This window comes from Tympanuchus pallidicinctus, unplaced genomic scaffold, assembly GCF_026119805.1.
Source record: "Tympanuchus pallidicinctus isolate F22 unplaced genomic scaffold, pur_lepc_1.0 scaffold4, whole genome shotgun sequence".
Taxonomy (NCBI): Eukaryota; Metazoa; Chordata; class Aves; order Galliformes; family Phasianidae; genus Tympanuchus; species Tympanuchus pallidicinctus.
In genome coordinates this window covers 10061348-10080150 of record NW_026294758.1, presented here as the reverse complement: position 1 = coordinate 10080150, position 18803 = coordinate 10061348, and the positions used below count along the sequence as shown (strand labels likewise).

Below are 18803 nucleotides of genomic sequence, written 5' to 3'. Positions count from 1 at the left end.
ATCTGGAGCACTTCATAAGTTTATTTTGTAATAAATCTCATCTAGTCTGGGTGTAGCATGTCAGCATTAATAGCAATAAATTGTTTTGATGAGTTAATAAAAAGAATATAAAACAATTTCTGATTCAGATGATGGCTCATTGACAGACTTTTACCAAAAGTGTTAACATCGTCTCAGGAATTCTGCTCTGTCTCTTGTTATCCAAGTTTAAGCAATATAACAGTATATATTTAAAAGTGACTATATCCACCTGTTCTGACATGACAAAATTATTAGATTGCGCTCCTGCAGTAATTTATTTTTGCAAATGCCTGCATGTAGCTGCCATAAAATAAAGCCAATGCCGTTAATCTGAAATACAGATAAGCTTTTAAACTTCAATGCATGAAACACCTACTGGACAAAACCAGATTGCTCAATATTTTTTTAATTGGCAAATATTAATTGCAAATTTGCATGGATTGCTGTTTGTTGAAGATCATGATAAGGTTAATAAGTGATAAGGTTAGTTGAAGAAACAATAAGCACAGTATAATATAGAGTTAACATTGCAAGGATTCCAGAACTTCTGCTAATCTTCATTTCAGCTCTGCATGGTAATAAGCATCTGCAGTGAGACTGAACAAACACATGGAATGTAGCTCTGTTCTCAGCCCTCTCTTTCTTTTCTCAGCATCTATAAAGAAATGGTGAAGCAGTATGTTTGCGTTTGGAATGTTCTCATGTTTTATTGGTGAGCTGAAGGAAATCTTGTCAAACTCTGATGTCAACCTGGATACTTCTCTCTGTTTTGGTTTTTTTTTTTTTGTTTGTTTGTTTGTTTTTGTTTTTTTTTTCCCCACTATTAAAAACCGCAGTCTTTTTTTTTTCAGTATAAATTTTATCTTGTGATCATTACTAAACAAATCATAATGATATCTACAAATGGCAGAAACAAGAGAAACACTGACTGTTCAAACTCAGAAATATCATTATAGTCAAGAAGCACACATAAACATGAAACAGCGATCTTCTCCAAAGTGAACATTTCAAATAAGTGATTTTCTTTTCTTGAAAGAAAAAAAGGAAAGGATTAAATATGTACTCTTGATCCTTTTAGATGTCTTCTGTGAGATGGAACAAATCAAGCCCCTTGTATTTAGGAGCAGTGCTCAAGCTGCTTAAAACTTTACTGAATTAAATTTTCAGAATGTCTACCTTTTTCAATAGCTGTGCTGTATGTATTTGGGTCCTGCCATCTGGGCCATTTTGTGATTCAGGTTTTACCTGATGCTGTTTGATTACAGATTATAGATGCAGATCTATAGATGCTGGTGAACAACATAATATTTCTCAATTTATTCCTATGTATTCCTACTCTGTTATAAACTTCAACAAATATATCAAAGGAAACTCTTTTCCTCTTCTAGGAAGGAGAGAATCAGCCTTGGCTCCATTGTTTTGCTGACATCCTCCCACTTGTGATAACAAGTCCTTTTAAAAGAAACAAACATCATTATAACTGATTAGAAAGCCAAAGTGATATAGTGAATTTGTGAATCATTAATGAGAAATATTTATATTTGAAAACTAACTATTTAAATGTAAAAGTGTAATGAAACCCTTTCATAAAAAGTCGGCAAGACAATTGTGCTCTCCCTGGCCATTAGGAGGCAAGTACAGAAAAAGGGCAATTGATTTTTTCTATGACTAGATAACTGCAGGATTTTTTTCAGCAAGGAGCCATTGTGGCTTTATTTCAGTTCCTTGAAGTTTACGCACCCACACTGCTGTCCACAAAACAGGTAACTTCTCTTACCGAGCACCCTGACTCTTTCAAAACCACTGTTATCTGTCATGTTGCTACCATAGGGTAGGTGTGTGCTTTTCAGCCTTCAATAACATGACCATGTTGAATATGCTTACAGAATTACATTTGGGTAAGAAAAGATGTTAAAGCCTGCTTACTTCCAACCCCCTGCCATGAGCAGGGTTGCCACCATCAGAAACCACCATGCTGCCCAAGGTGTCATCCAACCTTGCCTTGAACACCTTCGGGGATCCTGCGGGGCATCCACAGCTTCTCTGAGCTTTTTCCAGATCCACACCATCCCTCCTGTAAAGAAGGTGGATTGCAGTTTGGAGTTTACAAGGCTATGTATGAGATGAAACCTGAATTCATGCAATTTTTATTGGAAGACATTCTCAACAGCAAGGTCAGCAGGCAGAATGCCCTGCTGTGATGTACTGTGATGTACATGTACTGTACTTCATAAGCATGGTGCCACTTCTTGCAGCAGCTGCTCTCATTCTGTGGGGGAGTTTTAGGTTGCTACACACTTTACACTTGCAAGAGCTACTCTGAAAATAATGCCTCCTATATTATTATATTGGTCCACGATGTCACAGGCGGATATTGGTAATATGGCAGTAGAGGGTGAACCTTCCCACCAGTATTTTATTACATTTTCTTGCTGTGCAACAGGTGGCAGCAGAGGAGCAGTGTGACAGAATGGCATCTGGTATGGAAGTACGTATGAAGCAAAGGTGTGGAGCTGAATTCCTCCATGTGGAAAAAATGGCACCCATTGAAATTCTCTGACGCTTTTTGAGCAATTATTGAGACCAAACAAGGATGTCAGCACAGTGAGGGGGTGGGTGGTATCTCTCAGCAGCAGAAGCTGTGACACTGAGTCACCTGCACTGGAGCGGATTTTTACATGTGGCATTCAGGATCTTGCTCTGGCAAAAGTATACAGCTAATGGTGATGACTGTGTTGGAAAATAGTGTTTTGTAACTAAGAATTTGATCTATCAAGTAGTATTATTATACTCTTTGCTGAAATTTTCATGCTAAGACTCATTACTTATAACCTACATATATAGGCATGTGGCAGAGACAGTGCTTTGTTGAGCTCTTTCAGATCTCTTAGCAGTAGTTAATGGACACAAATTTTGCCAGTGTATCTTTCCTTGTTCTGCAGCAATGGATTAGGTGTAGTGAGAAGTTTATATTCCTGATGGTGTAGCTATCTGCTGTGCATTCATTTCTTCCCAGAGAATTGTTTTCCATGTTCTCAAGAGATTGGTAGCTCAGTGGTGTGTAAGCTTGAATACATTGTATTTTTTTTTTTTTTCTTCAAGGCCTGTGTCACAAAAACTGTTTTTCTCTCCTTATTGTTTTTCTTCTTCTAATCTACTTTTTCAACACTTTACTTTGCCAAGCAGATGTATATTTTCCTCACTCATTGAACAAAGTCCTTTAATTCTGACCTTTGCCACTCGGTACTGCTCTCCTACTAGACTGTATATTGTGGAGTCTAGTGCTGTTGCAATTGCTTCTTATAGGTAGGCAGGACAAAAATAAGTCACTTGTGTCTTTGAACCTCATACAGTTTTATTCCATCTGTGCAGACACTACTGAAAGGTTACTATTTCTCCTGAAAATTTTACAATCTCTTTTATTTTCTATCCTCTTATGGTGGGAATTTTTTTCAGAGAAAGTTAATCCAGTAATAGAAATGGTGGTTTACTTTTGTTTTCTCAGTTCCACAAGTATTTACTCTGTGTAAAGACATACCATGAAATACATGAGCAACTGTAATTGTGTTACATTTATTCTAAGTCACTGTGTGATGATGAAATAATCTCATGTTATCAGACACGAGGAAAAAAAAGTGGTGAAATCTGGGTATTCTGAGTGAGAACTTTGTTTATGCTGAGAAGGAAATAACTGATAAACTGCCTAAAAACTACAGGTTAAAGTGAAGGTAAAAGAAGACTTCATTAGACAAACAAAGAAAAGGAGATGTCTGAAATTCCATTCTGAAGAAAAGACTCAATTTTACTACTATCCCAGAATAAATTTGAACAAGAAACCAGCTGCTGTATTGGTGGCAAGATGTCATACTAGTGATTTGACATGGTAGCAAATGCTTTTATGTACAACTTTAAGATAGTTTGTGTCTTGGTTGGAGTGTAGCAACAAAACTTTATAGATTTTAAAAAAAGAGCAGAAGAATTGATGAGGGGATGTCTTATCAGCTTGCCCTAGATTGTAATTTGTGGGCCCTAAATGTGTGGGCCCTAAAATGAATATCCTTGTGCATAATTAATCTGTTTTGATCCCTAGAATCATGGTGGTCAGCAGAAAGGTGCACAGAGCTACAGTTACCTAATGGCAATTCACTTTGGCTGAAGCTGTGCAAAGCTAGCCATTTTTCTTTGATTTTTACATTAAAAAGTGCACCTTTCTTTTTATTCTTTGTATGTTGACTGTGAGGATTATAGCCTGCAGTAAAATGCTGCTGAGAATTGAGAAGAGGCTTTATCTCACCAGGCTGGCGACTGCTGAGGTGAATGACATAGGTTCAATGAAATGCTGAAAATTTCATCCTACCCATAGGGTTGTAATCATATCTAAGGTATAAGCATAGCTTATGCTGGCTATCATCCATTTAGGCTCTCCTTTATGGAACACTGCTATTTATAAATGAGGTACTGGTCTGCACAGTGTGCAGTGCTGTCACTGGCTGTGCACTGGCACCCTCTTTTGAGGGCTATATGACTCAACATAGTGAATAAAATATTAAAATTCCAACAGTGTTTATCCAGTGTGGCAGCACCAGGAGTGCATGAGCCAATAACAACATATGAGACACACAATGAGATAACAGCTGTTAATATAGCTTTCAGAAAAACAGCAACAAGATTAGAACAGGAATAAAACTCTAGCAAGGCCAGCCCTAGAATGTCAGTAAAGCAAATTGCTAAAATAAGATGAGATTTTGAGGCATTTCATAGAATTCCACTGAGGTAAACAAAAACTTTACATGTTTCATTGGTCAGACCATTGTCAGATAATCCTCTGATGCAACAGTAAGCCTAATAGGAGGAATGGAAAAAACTCAACTGATAGGCAATTTCCCACAGTTTGAATGAATCATAGATTTGATTGCTTTGACTTTCTCAGAAAATGATTAGACTGGTCCACGAGAAAAATAAATATACGGGAAATTTAGACCTGTCTTTCTGCTCTATCAGAAAGATGGCAGCTTACTACTCTGATGGCTGGCTGTCCTGTCATAATATGAGCCCCACTGTTAGATTTCCATACAACCTCTACTGTGTGTTTTTATTATGCCTAACACAAAAAAGAATTAGGGAGACTGACTTAATCTTATATGATTATACAGCAGACTGTCTCCTAAATGTAAAATAAAGTTACATTTGAAAAACAATAAAAAACATTTTCCTTTGAGCATCTTTTCAGAAATAATTTTCAGCCCCTGCGTATGTGAAGATCTACTTTAATCTGCTATCTTTCCTTGTGCAATTCTGTTAAAAGCAACACATTTTTTCTTTTTCTAAACTGTGATTAGAAGATAACTTACTGGAGCAGAAGAGGAAGCAAATGGAGGTATGGCTCTTTTCCCTTGAAGATTTTATTATATTTAGCTATGTAGAGGTTTTAAATTACTTAAGACCATTCTTGGGAGCAAAGATACTTTAGCATCCTTCTTGAGAGCAAGGATAACCTTAAAAAGTGTAGTGTCCTGAAGAGAACTATTTCAGAAGCAAACATTTTATTGGATACAGGATTTTTGTTTTGTTTTGTTTTGAGTAGACTGCATATTCAGATCTCTGGGGCCACTTCCATTCCATTATGGGGAAGGCAGCACTGTATCTGTGGAGGGTTCTGCTGGAAGGAGTGGGTTGAGGGGCTGGAGCCCATCACGCTGTCGGCAGAGCCCCCTGGCCAGCAGCTCAGGCTGTGTGATGAGGCTGTACTCTGCAGCACTCTGCTGCTGGTGAGTGAGATGTTTACCAGCTCTGTTTAGATTTTTTTTTTTTTTTCCCCAGCATAATGGCAAGAATTTCTATGACACCCACTTTTTATCATTTAGAAGAATTTGACCCATTTTGACTAAATGTAATGCAGATGGATTTGTGCAGTGATAGGTAATAGCAATAGTCCCTCATTAGTCAAAAATACCTCTGTGGATGTTCTAATGAGAAGCTTAAAACACTGTACAAACACAAGGTAATGAAGTTAACACCACATTTGAGAACTGAATAACACTACCCTGTTGTTACAATTACACTAAGTGAAATTTGAAGATGTGAAGGTATTTGCCAAAGGCTAAGGGAACTCAGCTGATTTTATCTAGTCTCTGTTACCAATTAATGCTGAGTGTTTGAGAAGCCTGTTCAAACTGCATATGTCTCTCACTTAAACAAGGTGGAGGAGGTCTTAGAATTTCTTCTCTTCAGTTTGTCCAATAGTGCGCACTGTTACTCTGTATTTGGAAAAATGCCCACTATAGCGCATGAAACACTAGCTAGCTATTTAGAAAGCTAACAGCATAAGAAATGCTATGAGAAGCCTACACTCCCCTGATCAATGGGGGACTGTTGACGAAGCTTTCTTGCTTCAGATGCAGGAGGCATCATGCTCACAGGCTCTTGTGAGCCTATCACAGTGCTGGTGGGGGACTTCAATCATCTGGATATCTCTTGCAAAGACCTCACAGCGAGCTGCAAGAGGTCCAGGAGGCTCCTGGAATCCACTGATGATAACTTTCAGGTTCAGGTATTGGACAGACTGACCAAGGTGAAGAGCTGCTGGACCTGCTGCTCACCAATGCGGAGGAGATCATTAAAGGTGTTAAGGTTGGAGGCAGCCTGGGCTGCAATGACCATGCCCTGGTCGAGTTCGTGATCTTGAGGAATGTGTGCCTGGCAAAGAGTGGGGTCAGAACCTCAAACTGCAGAAGAGCGAACTTTAAGCTGTTCAATGGATTCTTGGCCAAGATCCCCTGGGATGATGTCCTTAAAGACAAAGACATTGAGGTGAGCTGGCTACTCTTCAAGGACGCCTTCCTGAGAGCACAAGAGCTCTCCAACCCTCAGAGGAGGTAGGAAGCCAGCACAGCTTGGCAAGGACCTGCTGGGCAACACTGAGAGCAAAGAAAGGTGCACATAAGCTCTGGAAACAAGGGCATGTCACCTGGAAGAATACAGGGATACCATCCGGACTTGTAGACATGGGATCAGGAAAGCCAAGGCACAGGCAGAACTGAACTTGGCGAGGGATGTGAAAAACAATATGAAGACATTCTATGGGTACATTGGCCAGCAGAGACAGGCCAAAACAAGTATACCTCCTTTGGTAAATGTAAAAGGAGAACTGGCTTCAATGGACAAAGAGAAGGCTGAGGTACTGAATGAGCTCTTTGCCTCGGTCTTCACAGGCAGCCAGGATTCCAGTATTTCTCATGTCCCTGAGCCCTGCATCCCTAAACCTCTAGGTGGGGACTGGAGTAGTAAATCCCCCCCACTGTAAGGGCAGAGCAAGTCCGAGACCGCCTCATGAGACTGAATGTGTACAGGTCTATGGGGCTGGATGGTGTGCATGCCAGGGCTCTGAAGAAGCTGGGTGAGGTGGTTGCCGAGCTGCTCTCCATCATGTTTGGAAAGTCATAGCTATCAGGTGAGGTCCCGGATGACTGGAGGAAGGGTCACATCACTCTCATTTATAAGAAGGGGAGCAAGGAGGACCCAGGGAACTACAGGTGATTCTCACCTCTGTGCCTGGGAAGATCATGGAACGGATCCTCCTGGACGACATGCTTGACTGCATGAGGAATGAGCTGTGATCCGAGACAGCCAGCACGGTTTCACCAGGAGAAGCTCATGCTTAACCTATCTGGTGGCTTCTATGATGGAGTGACAGCATGGGTGGACAAGGGAAAGTGACCAATGTCATTTACCTGGACTTGAGCAAGGCCTTTGACACAGTCCCCCACCAAATCCTTATCTCCAAATTGGAGGGATGTGGATGTGATGGGTGGACAACTTGATGGATAAGAAATTGGTTGAAAGGCCACAGACAAGGCTGGTGATTAATGGTTCTGTGTCAGGTGGAGGCTGGTAATGAGCAGCGTCCCCCAGGGGTCTGTCTTGGGACCGGTGCTCTTTAGCAACTTAATCAGTGACATTAGTGGTAGAATTGCTTGCACCCTCAGCAAGTTTGCTGATAACATCAAGCTGAGTGGTGTGGTCGACACAGTTGAATGAAGGGATGCCATTCAGAGGGGCCACAGCAGACTAGAAAAGTTGGTCTGGAAGAATCTAATGAGGTTCAGCACAGCAAAGTGTGAGGTTTTGCACTTGGGCTGGAGGAATCCCATACAGACTAGGAGGAGCGGCCCTTGAGAGCAACACTGCAGAGAAAGATCTGGGGGTCCTGATGGATGAAAAACTTATCATGAGCCAGCAGTGTGCTCTTGCAGCTCAGAAGATAAATGGTATCCTGAGCTCCATCAGCGGAGGGGTGGCAGCAGGGATAGGGAGGTGATTGTCCCCCTCTACTCTGCTCTTGGGAGGCCCTATTTTGAGTACTGTGTCCAGGACTGGAGCCCCCAGTACAAGAAAGACAGAGAGCTGTTGGAGAGGGTCCAGAGGAGAGCCACAAAGATGATCAGGGGGCTGCAGCACCTCCCCTACCAAGACAAGCTGAGGGAGCTGGGCTTGTTCAGCCTGGAGAAAAGAAGGCTGCAGGGTGACTTCATTGCAGTGCCTAAAGGGAGCCTACATACTGGAGGGATTCAACTCTTGGAGATGGTAGATAAAAATAGGACAAGGGGAAATGGTTTTAAGTTGTGGGAGGGAAGATTTAGGTTGGATGTCAGGGAGAGTTTCTTTACACAGAGAGTGGTGAGGTGCTGGAACAGCTGCCCAGAGAGGCTGTGGATGTCCCATCCATAGAGATGTTCAAGGCCAGACTGAATGGGGCCCTGGGCAAGCTGGTCTAGTATAAAAGGTGGAGTTTGGTGGCTCTGCATGTGGCAGGGGGGTTGGAGGTTCATGATCCTTGAGGTCCCTTCCAACCCGGGCCATTCTTGATACTGTGACTGTGAAGCATATCCTATTCTTAAAAGTATGGTTTATGTTTTCTATTATATACAAGCATTTTAAATTGTGATTGTAACTTTACACTTGTAAGCTTCCTTCAGCAGATTGTTTTCTGATTTCAGAAAAGCACCAGAACTGTTCTTCACTTAATATTGTCCTAGTTTCAGCTGGTACAGAGTTGTTTTTGTTCATAGTGTACAGTATGATGCTATGTCTCAGCTTTACGAAAAAAAAAAACAAAACAACAACACAGTGCTGATGAAATACCTATGTTTTAGTTGTTGCTGAACAGTGCTGTACAGAGCCAAGGACATTTCAGTTTTCTCAGCTTCCCGTTCTGTCCTGCCAGAGATAGACCTGGGGTACACAAGGAGCTGGGAGGAGGCAGACCCAGGTGACCTGAACTGGCCAAAGGGATGTTTCATAATATATTATACCACGTCACATAAAAACTATTAAACTATGGGGAGTTGGCTGGGTTGGAGACAGTTGCTGCTTGGGGACTGGCTGGTTGGCTGGTGGTGAAAAGCTGCTCTGTGCATTACTTATTTAGTAAATACATATATATTATTATCATTACTGTTATTTCTGTTTTCTGACTCAGTAAATAGTTACCTAAGCCTACAGATTCTGCTTTTATTTTTCTGATTCTCTCCCCCATCCCACCAGCCTAGAGGGGAGGGACCCTCTAACTTTGTGGTGCTTAGCTGCTTAGGATTTATCTTTGTTTCTGAGCTTAATGTTAGAAACATATAAGTCTAATGGGGCCCAATGGGATTCATTCTAGGGCACTTGAGGAGCTGGCTGATATCATCACAGGACCTCTCTATGGTTTTCAACAATCTTGGGAATCTGGAGAGGTCCCAGTTGACTGGCAGCTGTTTAACTAATTTAATCTCCTTTTATGACAGGGTTATCCATCCAGTTAGTAAGAGCCAGTTGATGCATTCCTCTTGGATTTTGAAAAACTTTCAATACTGTTTCTGACAGTATCCTTCTGGACAAAATGTCCAGCCTACAGCTAAACAAAAACACGAAGTAATGGGTGAACAGTTAGCTAATTGTTCAGACTGAAAGGGTTATATCAGACAACAAGCCTGATATTATGGAATTCTGCAAGGCTCCATTCTATGGACAGTTCTCTATAATGCTTTCAACAATGACTTTGACACTAGACTTGAAGGTTTACTGAATAACTTCATAGGCATCATGAAGTTAAGCTGGTCAGAGAGGCCTTGCAGAGAGATGTTGAAAAATTGGAGAGCTGGGCAATCATCATCAACATGAAGTTTAATGAGAGCAGGTGCCAGGCTAGGGTAGCTATAGATACATGTACAGACTGGGGGATGAGAGGCTGGAAATCAGCTCCACAGGAAGGGATCTGGAGGTTCTGTTTGACTGCACGCTGAAGCTGAGTCAGCAGTGTGCCCTGGCAGCCAAAGAGCCTGTTGTGCCCTGGGGTGCACAGACCCAGTACTGTCAGTGAGAGAGGGACTGTCCCTGTACTGGTGCGGCCTCACCTCAGGCACTGTGTGAGGCTTTGGGCACCATGACATAAGGATGCAAAGCTATTGGGGAATGCCAAAGGAGGGCTACAAAGATGGGGAAGGATCTGGAGAGAAAGATGTATGAGGAGAAGCTGAGCTCCCTTGGTTTGTTCAGCCCAGAGAGGAGACTGAGGGGAGGCCTCATGGCAACCTGCAGCTTCTTCACAGGGAGTGAAGGGGCAGTGCTGGGCTCTGCTCTCCATGACAGCAACTGGACACTTTTCTCCCCATTACCCTTCAGAAAACTTACCCGCTGTACCTCATAGTCCCATATGTGTTCAACTTTTTATTATGTACAAAACTACTAACTAGCATTTACACCATTTTATTCTGAAAATGCTATAATTTATTATAATTTTTTTTTTGTTCTTCTGTTTTCTCCATCTGGCCAAGACATTATCTTCCCTTTCTGATTAGCAACTCTTTTCCCTTCTAGTATTCCCTCAAGATTTATGGACAACATAGACTATTAATTTGAAGTACAGACAAAATACAGTAGGATGTCTTAAAAAAAAAAAAAAAAAAAAAAAAGTCTTTCTAGTGAAGCTATGGCATTTATCAATGTATAAATCGACAGAAATGCAGGAAACAAAAAGTCAAGTTCTGATACCAACTGTATAGTTTGCTTGTTTGTTTTTACTTACAAGAAAGTTATTATTTTCCACGTAAACTGTTTTCAAATGTTTCTTTGAGTTAATAAAAGTAAGCATACTTCCTAATGGGATAACATAAGATTTGATTGGATATTATAAATTATCACTAGAGTAATTTAAGGCATTAATTATTTTAGAGAAGAACCTTTAAGAATGAACTTAAAAAACCTTGATTTCTTAAATAGTAGGATTCTTACCCCATTTTCTCAAGCAAAGATGTGATACAACCACAGTCACAGAGGTAAGAGGCTGCTGATACAACTTCCGTCTGCAGCTTTATCCTCTTTTCTTGACAGTGAAAATTAAAGTAACAAAAACAAAAACTTCCTCAAGCCCTTAGCAAATATTTTTCCAGTTCGTCGTTTGTTGTTGTTGTTGTTTTTTCCCTCTCACCCCCAGCAGAAGCTCAAATTCCTGGATTTCTGATAGAACAGCACCACCTGGCGGACCTTGGCACGCTTGGGATTGGAGGCGGCCGTTCCCTTACTATAGATTGTAGCTAATAACGATGACTGACTGTAGGTTCCGAGTCAGGTTGGCATAGCACTGATTATTACTATTTTTTGTTACTGCTTAGGGAGAATTTAGCGCACTTACTATTCCATTTATTGTTGTAGAACTATAACATTGACATTTCAATTAAAAAGCATCCTTTACAAATGTTGTCCATATGTCAACATGGTGATGATCTAGGAGGAACACTTTGGTTACTGCTACAGTGCACTTAGCAAAAGCTAGTCTGGCTCCTCAGCAGTAATCTAAGTCATTTATTTTCCAGCATGATTAGTCCTTCTGATTTTCACAAAAATGAAATTTAACTACAGTTTGTTTTTGCAAGAAGAAAAATTAAAGGTTTTTTGAAGAGATTGAGCTGAGAATGCTGGAACACATGAGGAAGTTGTGATCTGAAAGTACACAGCAAATCCTTACTGTGACATATTTGCTGTTTTTAATGGAAAATGACAGAACAAAAGGCACTTACAAATTGAAGTCAGATATATTTTCTCTATGTAAGAACATGTGTTGCTTTTAATTCAGCACTGTCTGCACTCTGACACAGTATTGCATTTTTACACCTAAGATTACTGAGTAATAGATTTGGACTTGTCCATGTTATATAAGTACTAGTGAGGTCCTACTGCCTCAGACATGGCTCCTCTGTGATGTGGATATATGGGTTACTTTGGGAATTAACTTGATGTGAAGAACTGTGCTAGGGATATAAGTAATCTGTTCTGTTTGTCATGCACTTCAGGCCTTTAAAGGCCTATCTGGAATTTCTGGATTGCACACTGTCTAAGCTTTAATAAAAAATTCATTTTCTGTCTGGGATTTTCTAAATTTAATTGGAAAAAAAGAAAAAGGATATATACCAAAATAATGCACAAAACTTACTTTGACAGTGTGTTACAAGTCCCTGAGGAAAAAGAAATATTTAGATGTCATATCAAAAAAGCTTGAACAGCTTTCATTATTGTGTTTAGGTATTTTGTATGTTTGTTTCTTTGTTTTGTTTTGGCTTTCTTTTTTCTTCAATTTTTATTTTTTGTCTGAGCTAGACCCAATGGACATTCTGTTGCAGTTTAGGAGAATAATATCTTGTGCCTTTTAATTCTTCTCTTGAGGAAAGCAGTTCTTCAGATATTTCTAGTTGCGAATCAAATCTCATTCCCTGCATCTTTTTTTGCTGTTGACAACTGGATGAGCTGGTACATGATAAGATAGACTCAAGGTGTTTGATTCATAGTGTTCTTGATTTTATTATGCAAAGTCACTGTGCACAGGAAAGAAAAAGAGTGTCAGTACACTTCATCAACAACAAACACCATTAGCAAGAAAGTACATTAGATTTGGTAATGCCTCCCGTATCACATATTGAGTGAACTTTATTCTAATAAATTTATTGAATGCATTTTAATAAATATAAAACTCTTCCCTCAGCTAGCTGTTCAACAAAATGCAGGCATTTGCTTCCTATTAGAAAACTGGTCTTTCTTCTCATCCCAACCCAAAGAAAGTAATCCAAAGCATGCAGGTGGTCACAATATAATGTGGTCCATGGCAAAAGACAGGGGCAGAATGAATTAGTACATGGAATGTGGGCCATTTTTTTCCATCTGGGGTTATTTGTCTCTGTCTACCTTTCCTGCATCTTGACTCATTGTGAAGAGTCCTTGGAACTGTCTCAGGCTGAGGAGTTGGTTGTTGATAATGATAACACAAGTACTTTACTATGCATGAAAATGATTATTCAGTGCTGGCATTTAATACACTGATCCCTTCAGAAGTATTATCTGCTGTTTACTTCCATGGAAACTACAACAGATAGTAAGAGCACAGTAACACTACTTGATAGTTGGAGCAACGAGTGTCCATGTGGAAAAATAGTATTTCATAGCTGAGAATTTTCTCCATCAAGTAGTGTAGTTGTGCTCTTTGTATCTGCTGTAGTTTCCATTGAAATAAATAAGAGGAATTACTTTTGAAGCAGCCTATGTTTTTCTCACAATTGAATTGCCTGCAACAACACTGTTAGGATTAGGTTAATAAGGATATTTTAGAGTTTGGCAGTGAGGAAAATTTGGCACAGAAAAAGATGAGTCTGTTCCCAGTGCTGAATGCAACGTCTGGAGCAGGTAGCCTACGTGCTAGACACATGAATGGAAAAGTGAGAAATCCTTCCAGGAAAATGTGCTTTAGAACAGCTGGCATAAAGTGGTATGGTGAAATAGCAGATGCAGTATAAAAAGCCTTCTGGTTTCTGGGTGCGATTTGGCCTCTGTACTGCAGTACAAGTAATGGGATGAGAGGAATTTAAGTTCTTCCTGTTTCCTGCTACAACAGGGTCTGAAAGTGGCAAAGTTGCATGTGAAGATGTACAGGCTCTTCAGATTTGAACAGTTGATTTAGCATGTTGCTTGGTAGCTGTGGACATCCTATGTACAGATGTCAGCATGTCCCGAGGAGCAGCTGCCAAGGAACTGTCTTTCTTGGTAGAAACCATTCTGCATGTGGGTTGAACGTATAGGTTGTTTCAGGTGCTTTTCCTTTAAATCTGACTTTAGTGCCAATGCAGCTGGTGCTCAGTTTGTTTAGACCAGGTCTTTGTTTGCACTCAAAGCAGATGGGGAATCTGAAGAAAGGTTAGCTGCCATCATTTCAAGAAGAAAAAAGACACGGTAATGTGATAACAAAGAATTTGAATCACACACAATAAACAGGAGTGTTAGAGAAGATTCCCAGGATCCTTTTAAACCTGAAGTTTAGGTTACAATGTAGGGTTACTCTGTAAAACCCGTGCTTGTGGTTCCAAGCTGTTGTCTAACATAAGTGTCTGCTACCTTACAATCAGTATGAGAGAAACATCTTTACCTATAGGGTAGAAAAATCTTACATCAGCATGCTCATATGCAAACCTCCGTAGGATTTTCCTAGCCCGAAGAAGTATCATGGACTGCAGTGTAACTGTCATAAGGTCTTTTCGTAAGTGTAGCAGACCATTCCTGAAAAATGTGCAGTGTTGTACAATGCATCTGAACCTAGAGTGAATGGTATGATGTGGTGCTTTTGGTTTGGTTGCTTTAATCAGCTGTAAATCGGTTAGTGCTCTGAAAGAAGAGAACAATACTGGGATGCCATTATTCCTCTGACGAAGAAGAGAAGTTTACTTGATTCAGAAAACAATTTTGTAGCTTGTGAGGTAAGCTACAAGATTAAAACCTAGAGCAAAAGTATGTGTGCTTTTGCTAAGCACTTGACACACTGTGATTCTTTGCTACTGATCTGCTATACAAGATTCACATCTCTGGTCAATAAAACTCATGCTCTTTTTCAGTTACCTTTGCTATGACACATAGTATTATTGTCTGTACAATACTAGCTCTGTGGAAGTCTGAGGGCTTTTTATTAAGATGGCAGAGTGCAATGTCAGGGTTATTTCACTGGTAGCATTTAACATCATGAGTTTCTGGAGAAGCTACTCTATTTCTCAAGAACACGGTATCAAACAATCATCATGGCATTTCTGTACTTCAATATTTGCAGCAAAGTTAATCGTTTTAAAACATCAGAACTTGAGGAAGCTCTTAGTCCTACTTGTAGCTCTTATTCCTACTATATAAAAATATAACCAAGTGTGCATTTTCTCTGAAATGTGTGTACAAATCATACTAGAAATTTGGCTCTTCGGTGAATATCTGCAGAATTTTTTCCCACTGTGCTGACTTTTTATTAAATTGTAAAATGATCCGTGCAATTGCAAATGAAAGTCTTTCCATTAGAATAATAATTAAAATCTGAAATCAGTATTCTCATCAGAGCTGGACAATTTCTTCTCTTGAAGTCTAATAAAGATCATCTGTTCTCGTTGGCACAGAGCCTTGAGTTCCATTCAGAAAGGATAACATTTACTACCTGTACATGTATACATGTATGTGTATTTGTCTGTTCTGCTATCACCTGAGCATATTATAGCATTTATATGGGTCTCTAATTTAGGTCAGATTTTGATCCTGAGCACAATCATGCTTATGTGCAGTATGATACCCATCAATAGTTGAACTAAACAAGTTTACTTGTCTGTGACAAACTGGGTACATGTGTCAATACTTGGAGTATTAGTGCCTTAATGTTCTGTGCAACACTGTTCTAGTTCAGTAGAACTCACCTGTGTGTAACAGAGTTTGCTCTTGAAATAAGTCTGAACTGAATGAGTTTGGATAGAAAAAAACCTGTCATGGTTGTTGTTGTTTTTTTTTTGGCAGAGATTAGGCTATTTTCTGTCATGATTGTGTTTTTTCCAACTAGAAGAAATTACTTTGGCAATGAAATCCATTCACTGATGAAACAACAGGGAAATAAATAGTTGGTTGTGAAAATGAGTTAACAAAAGAGAAGAAGCCACTCAACAAATTCACCCAAGGGGTAATTATACCAGCTCTGACTCTAGATCTTTTACACTAATGAATTAAATGGAATCAGTAGGGAAACATCTGTATTGCTCCTGCTTAAATAGCATAGTATTATATATACATATATATAATAGCATAGTCAGCATAGTATTCTTTGTTTTTAGCAGGAAGGTGTATAAAAAGAAAATAAGCTTTTAGAAAACGTGTCTGTATGACATTCATGACTCCAATGTATTGCATTAAGGTCCTGCTATAATAGAAAATTCATTTCGGATGAGCTTGTTCCTTAATTCATAGTCACTCTGCCTTTCTAGTGCCTCCTGAACTCAGGTATTAAAGGAAAGGTGATGCCTCTATTACATCTCAGTTTTCCAGACTTAACCTTCAAAGCAACAGGAAAACTTCCAAGCCATACAGGTAAAAATAATGAATAGAAAAGATTCAGTGAGCTTTTTAAATTAAGTTATTAGGCCCTGGTGTGTGTGCTCAAAAATTTAGCAGGCATATCATTATAAAATTCTTCATTAACTTATGAGCCTTGTGTTTCCAAGTTAAGAAAATATGATTTTCTATTAGGAGGTCTTGAGAAATGAAAGCCACAAAGTAACTTAGTTGTATATATTTTTTGCTGTTTCATGGTTGCTGCTACTACCAAAGTAATTGTAAATAGAGTTAGTCAATAAAGGAAATGTTCTAACATTAGTATTCAGTTCAAATTCTTAAAGTGTGCTTGATGAATTGCTGAGCTGAGCATAACTGGGAAAGAGTGGCAAAAGCACCCCATTGTGGTTGGCCTGGAGTTTCTGTGTGCACTTGGTTAAGATTATCAGTAGAGGGTACTTCAAAGACCCAGAAGGGTACGAGTTGGCTTTTGGTATAGTGACCTTGGAGATGGAGGACATTAAGGAGTTGTCTACCTTGCCTGGTTACTCAGAGGACCTTCTACACAGGACTGCTAGGAGCAGAACAGTAGGTGCTGACTGCTACTACACTGGTGCACCAGCCAAAGCATCACATCAACTGAGACTCTGAAATTCCCATCCATAAATGGACTTGTCAACTGTAAAGCCAAGTTGTAAAAAGCAAGACTCATTCACCCTTCAGCAGTCCCATATGGCCAGAGTGAAATTTCAATAGAGAGTGGAGGCTAATGGTGGACTTCATGGACATAATGAAGTCACATCACTGCTATGTGCTGGTGTGTCAGACATGCTAGAACTGCAGTATGAACTAGAGTCAAAGGCAGACTGCGCCACAAGTAGCATAACTGGTGTGTTTCTCTAAATCCCTCTAGCAGAAGAGCGCAGGCCACAGTTTGCTTTTACTTGGAGAGTGTCCTGGTTTCATCAGCATTTCATATCATGACATCATGTAGCAGGTTATTGTGTGTAGAGGCAAAGTGCACTGTGGAGCTATACTTCCTAGTCCTGTGTTCTCTCGCAGTTTCACGTGAATTCCAACTCTCCAAGAAGAACTTCTATTCCCAAAAGCCTCCGATGTTCCATTTGTGATCTCTGATTCTGGGTGATGCAGTCAAGGTCTTCTGGGTTTTTGCAGCACAGTGAGCAGTATAGTTGTATCCACCCTGCCTCTCACTGAGAATGGACTGCAGGAGAAGCTCCTGAGAACCTGCAATACACTGATGCATAATTGCATGGGATAACACAGCAAAGGTTTTTGATTAAGGGAAGAAAATAATTCAAAGCCTTGTAAAAGACAGTTTTGCCATAAAGAAAGGTAAGGTCAAGGGACCTGCATAGGATGTCCAGTTCTTAAGAATAAAATGGCAAAAAAACATCATGGAAGTGATCAAGGAAATAACTGCTATGTTTCCACCAATTAGCAAAAAGGAAATACAAGCTTTCTTATATGTTGTGAGTTTCTGGAGAACACGTATTCTGGATTATTGTTTGTAAACTATCAAGTGACTCAGAAGAAAAATGACTTCACATGGGGCCCTGAGCAACAACAAACCTCTGAACAAACTAAACAGGAGACAGTTCTCGCAGTAGGTCTTGGACTAGTCTGGGCAGGACCAGATGTAAAATTCCTGTACTCCTCTGCAGCTGGGGAGAATGGTCGCACCTGGAGCTTCTGCCAGAAATGCCCAGGGGAGTGTCGAAATCAAGCCCTAGGTTTTTGGAATGGAGGATACAGAGGATTTGAGGCACCTTATACTTTTAATGCAAGTGAGATATTGGCAGCATATGAAAGGGTCTGAGCTGCTTCAGAAGTGGTTGGTACTGAAGCACAGCTTTTTTTTGGCACCCTGACTACCTGTGCTGGGCTGGGTGTTCAGAGAGAGGGTCCCCTCCACATATCCTGCAACTGATGCTACGTGGAGGAAGTGGATTGCACTGATCGTCTAGCAGGCTCAAACAGGGAATAGCATTTGTCCAGGATCTTGGAAGTGAATACAGACTGTCCTGAAGGCAAAGATTTTGGAATATTGCAAGAAGAGGACGTGGCTTGTGCTGAAGAGGCTTCACTGTACAACAAACTGCCAGAAAATGAGAATTATGTCTCATTCACTGGTGGGCCCTGTTGCATTGTGGGGTAGCATTGGAAATGGAAGCCGGCTGTATGGAGTCCTACATGACAAACTGCAGAAGCTGCTGAAGGAAAGGGTGAATTAAACCAATTTGCAGAAGTTAAGGCCATCCTGCTGCCTTTAGGAATTGCTGGATGAGAGAAGACATCAGTACTCTACCTCCACCTGATTGCTGGATGGTGGAAGGAATCACAGGGTGGCTGGAAACATATCCCTTGTCCCATTCCACCATCCAAAACACTATCCT

General features: G+C 40.2%; 1 long non-coding RNA gene across 1 annotated transcript; it reads left to right on the top strand.

Annotated features, from left to right (window-relative positions):
- The first annotated feature begins 910 nt into the window (after positions 1–910).
- LOC128089335 (uncharacterized) lies at positions 911–5139 on the top strand. The gene is made up of 3 exons (XR_008210489.1): positions 911–1036; positions 1720–1784; positions 2465–5139. It is a non-coding gene; the product is annotated as an uncharacterized LOC128089335 (long non-coding RNA).
- The last annotated feature ends 13664 nt before the right edge of the window (positions 5140–18803 follow it).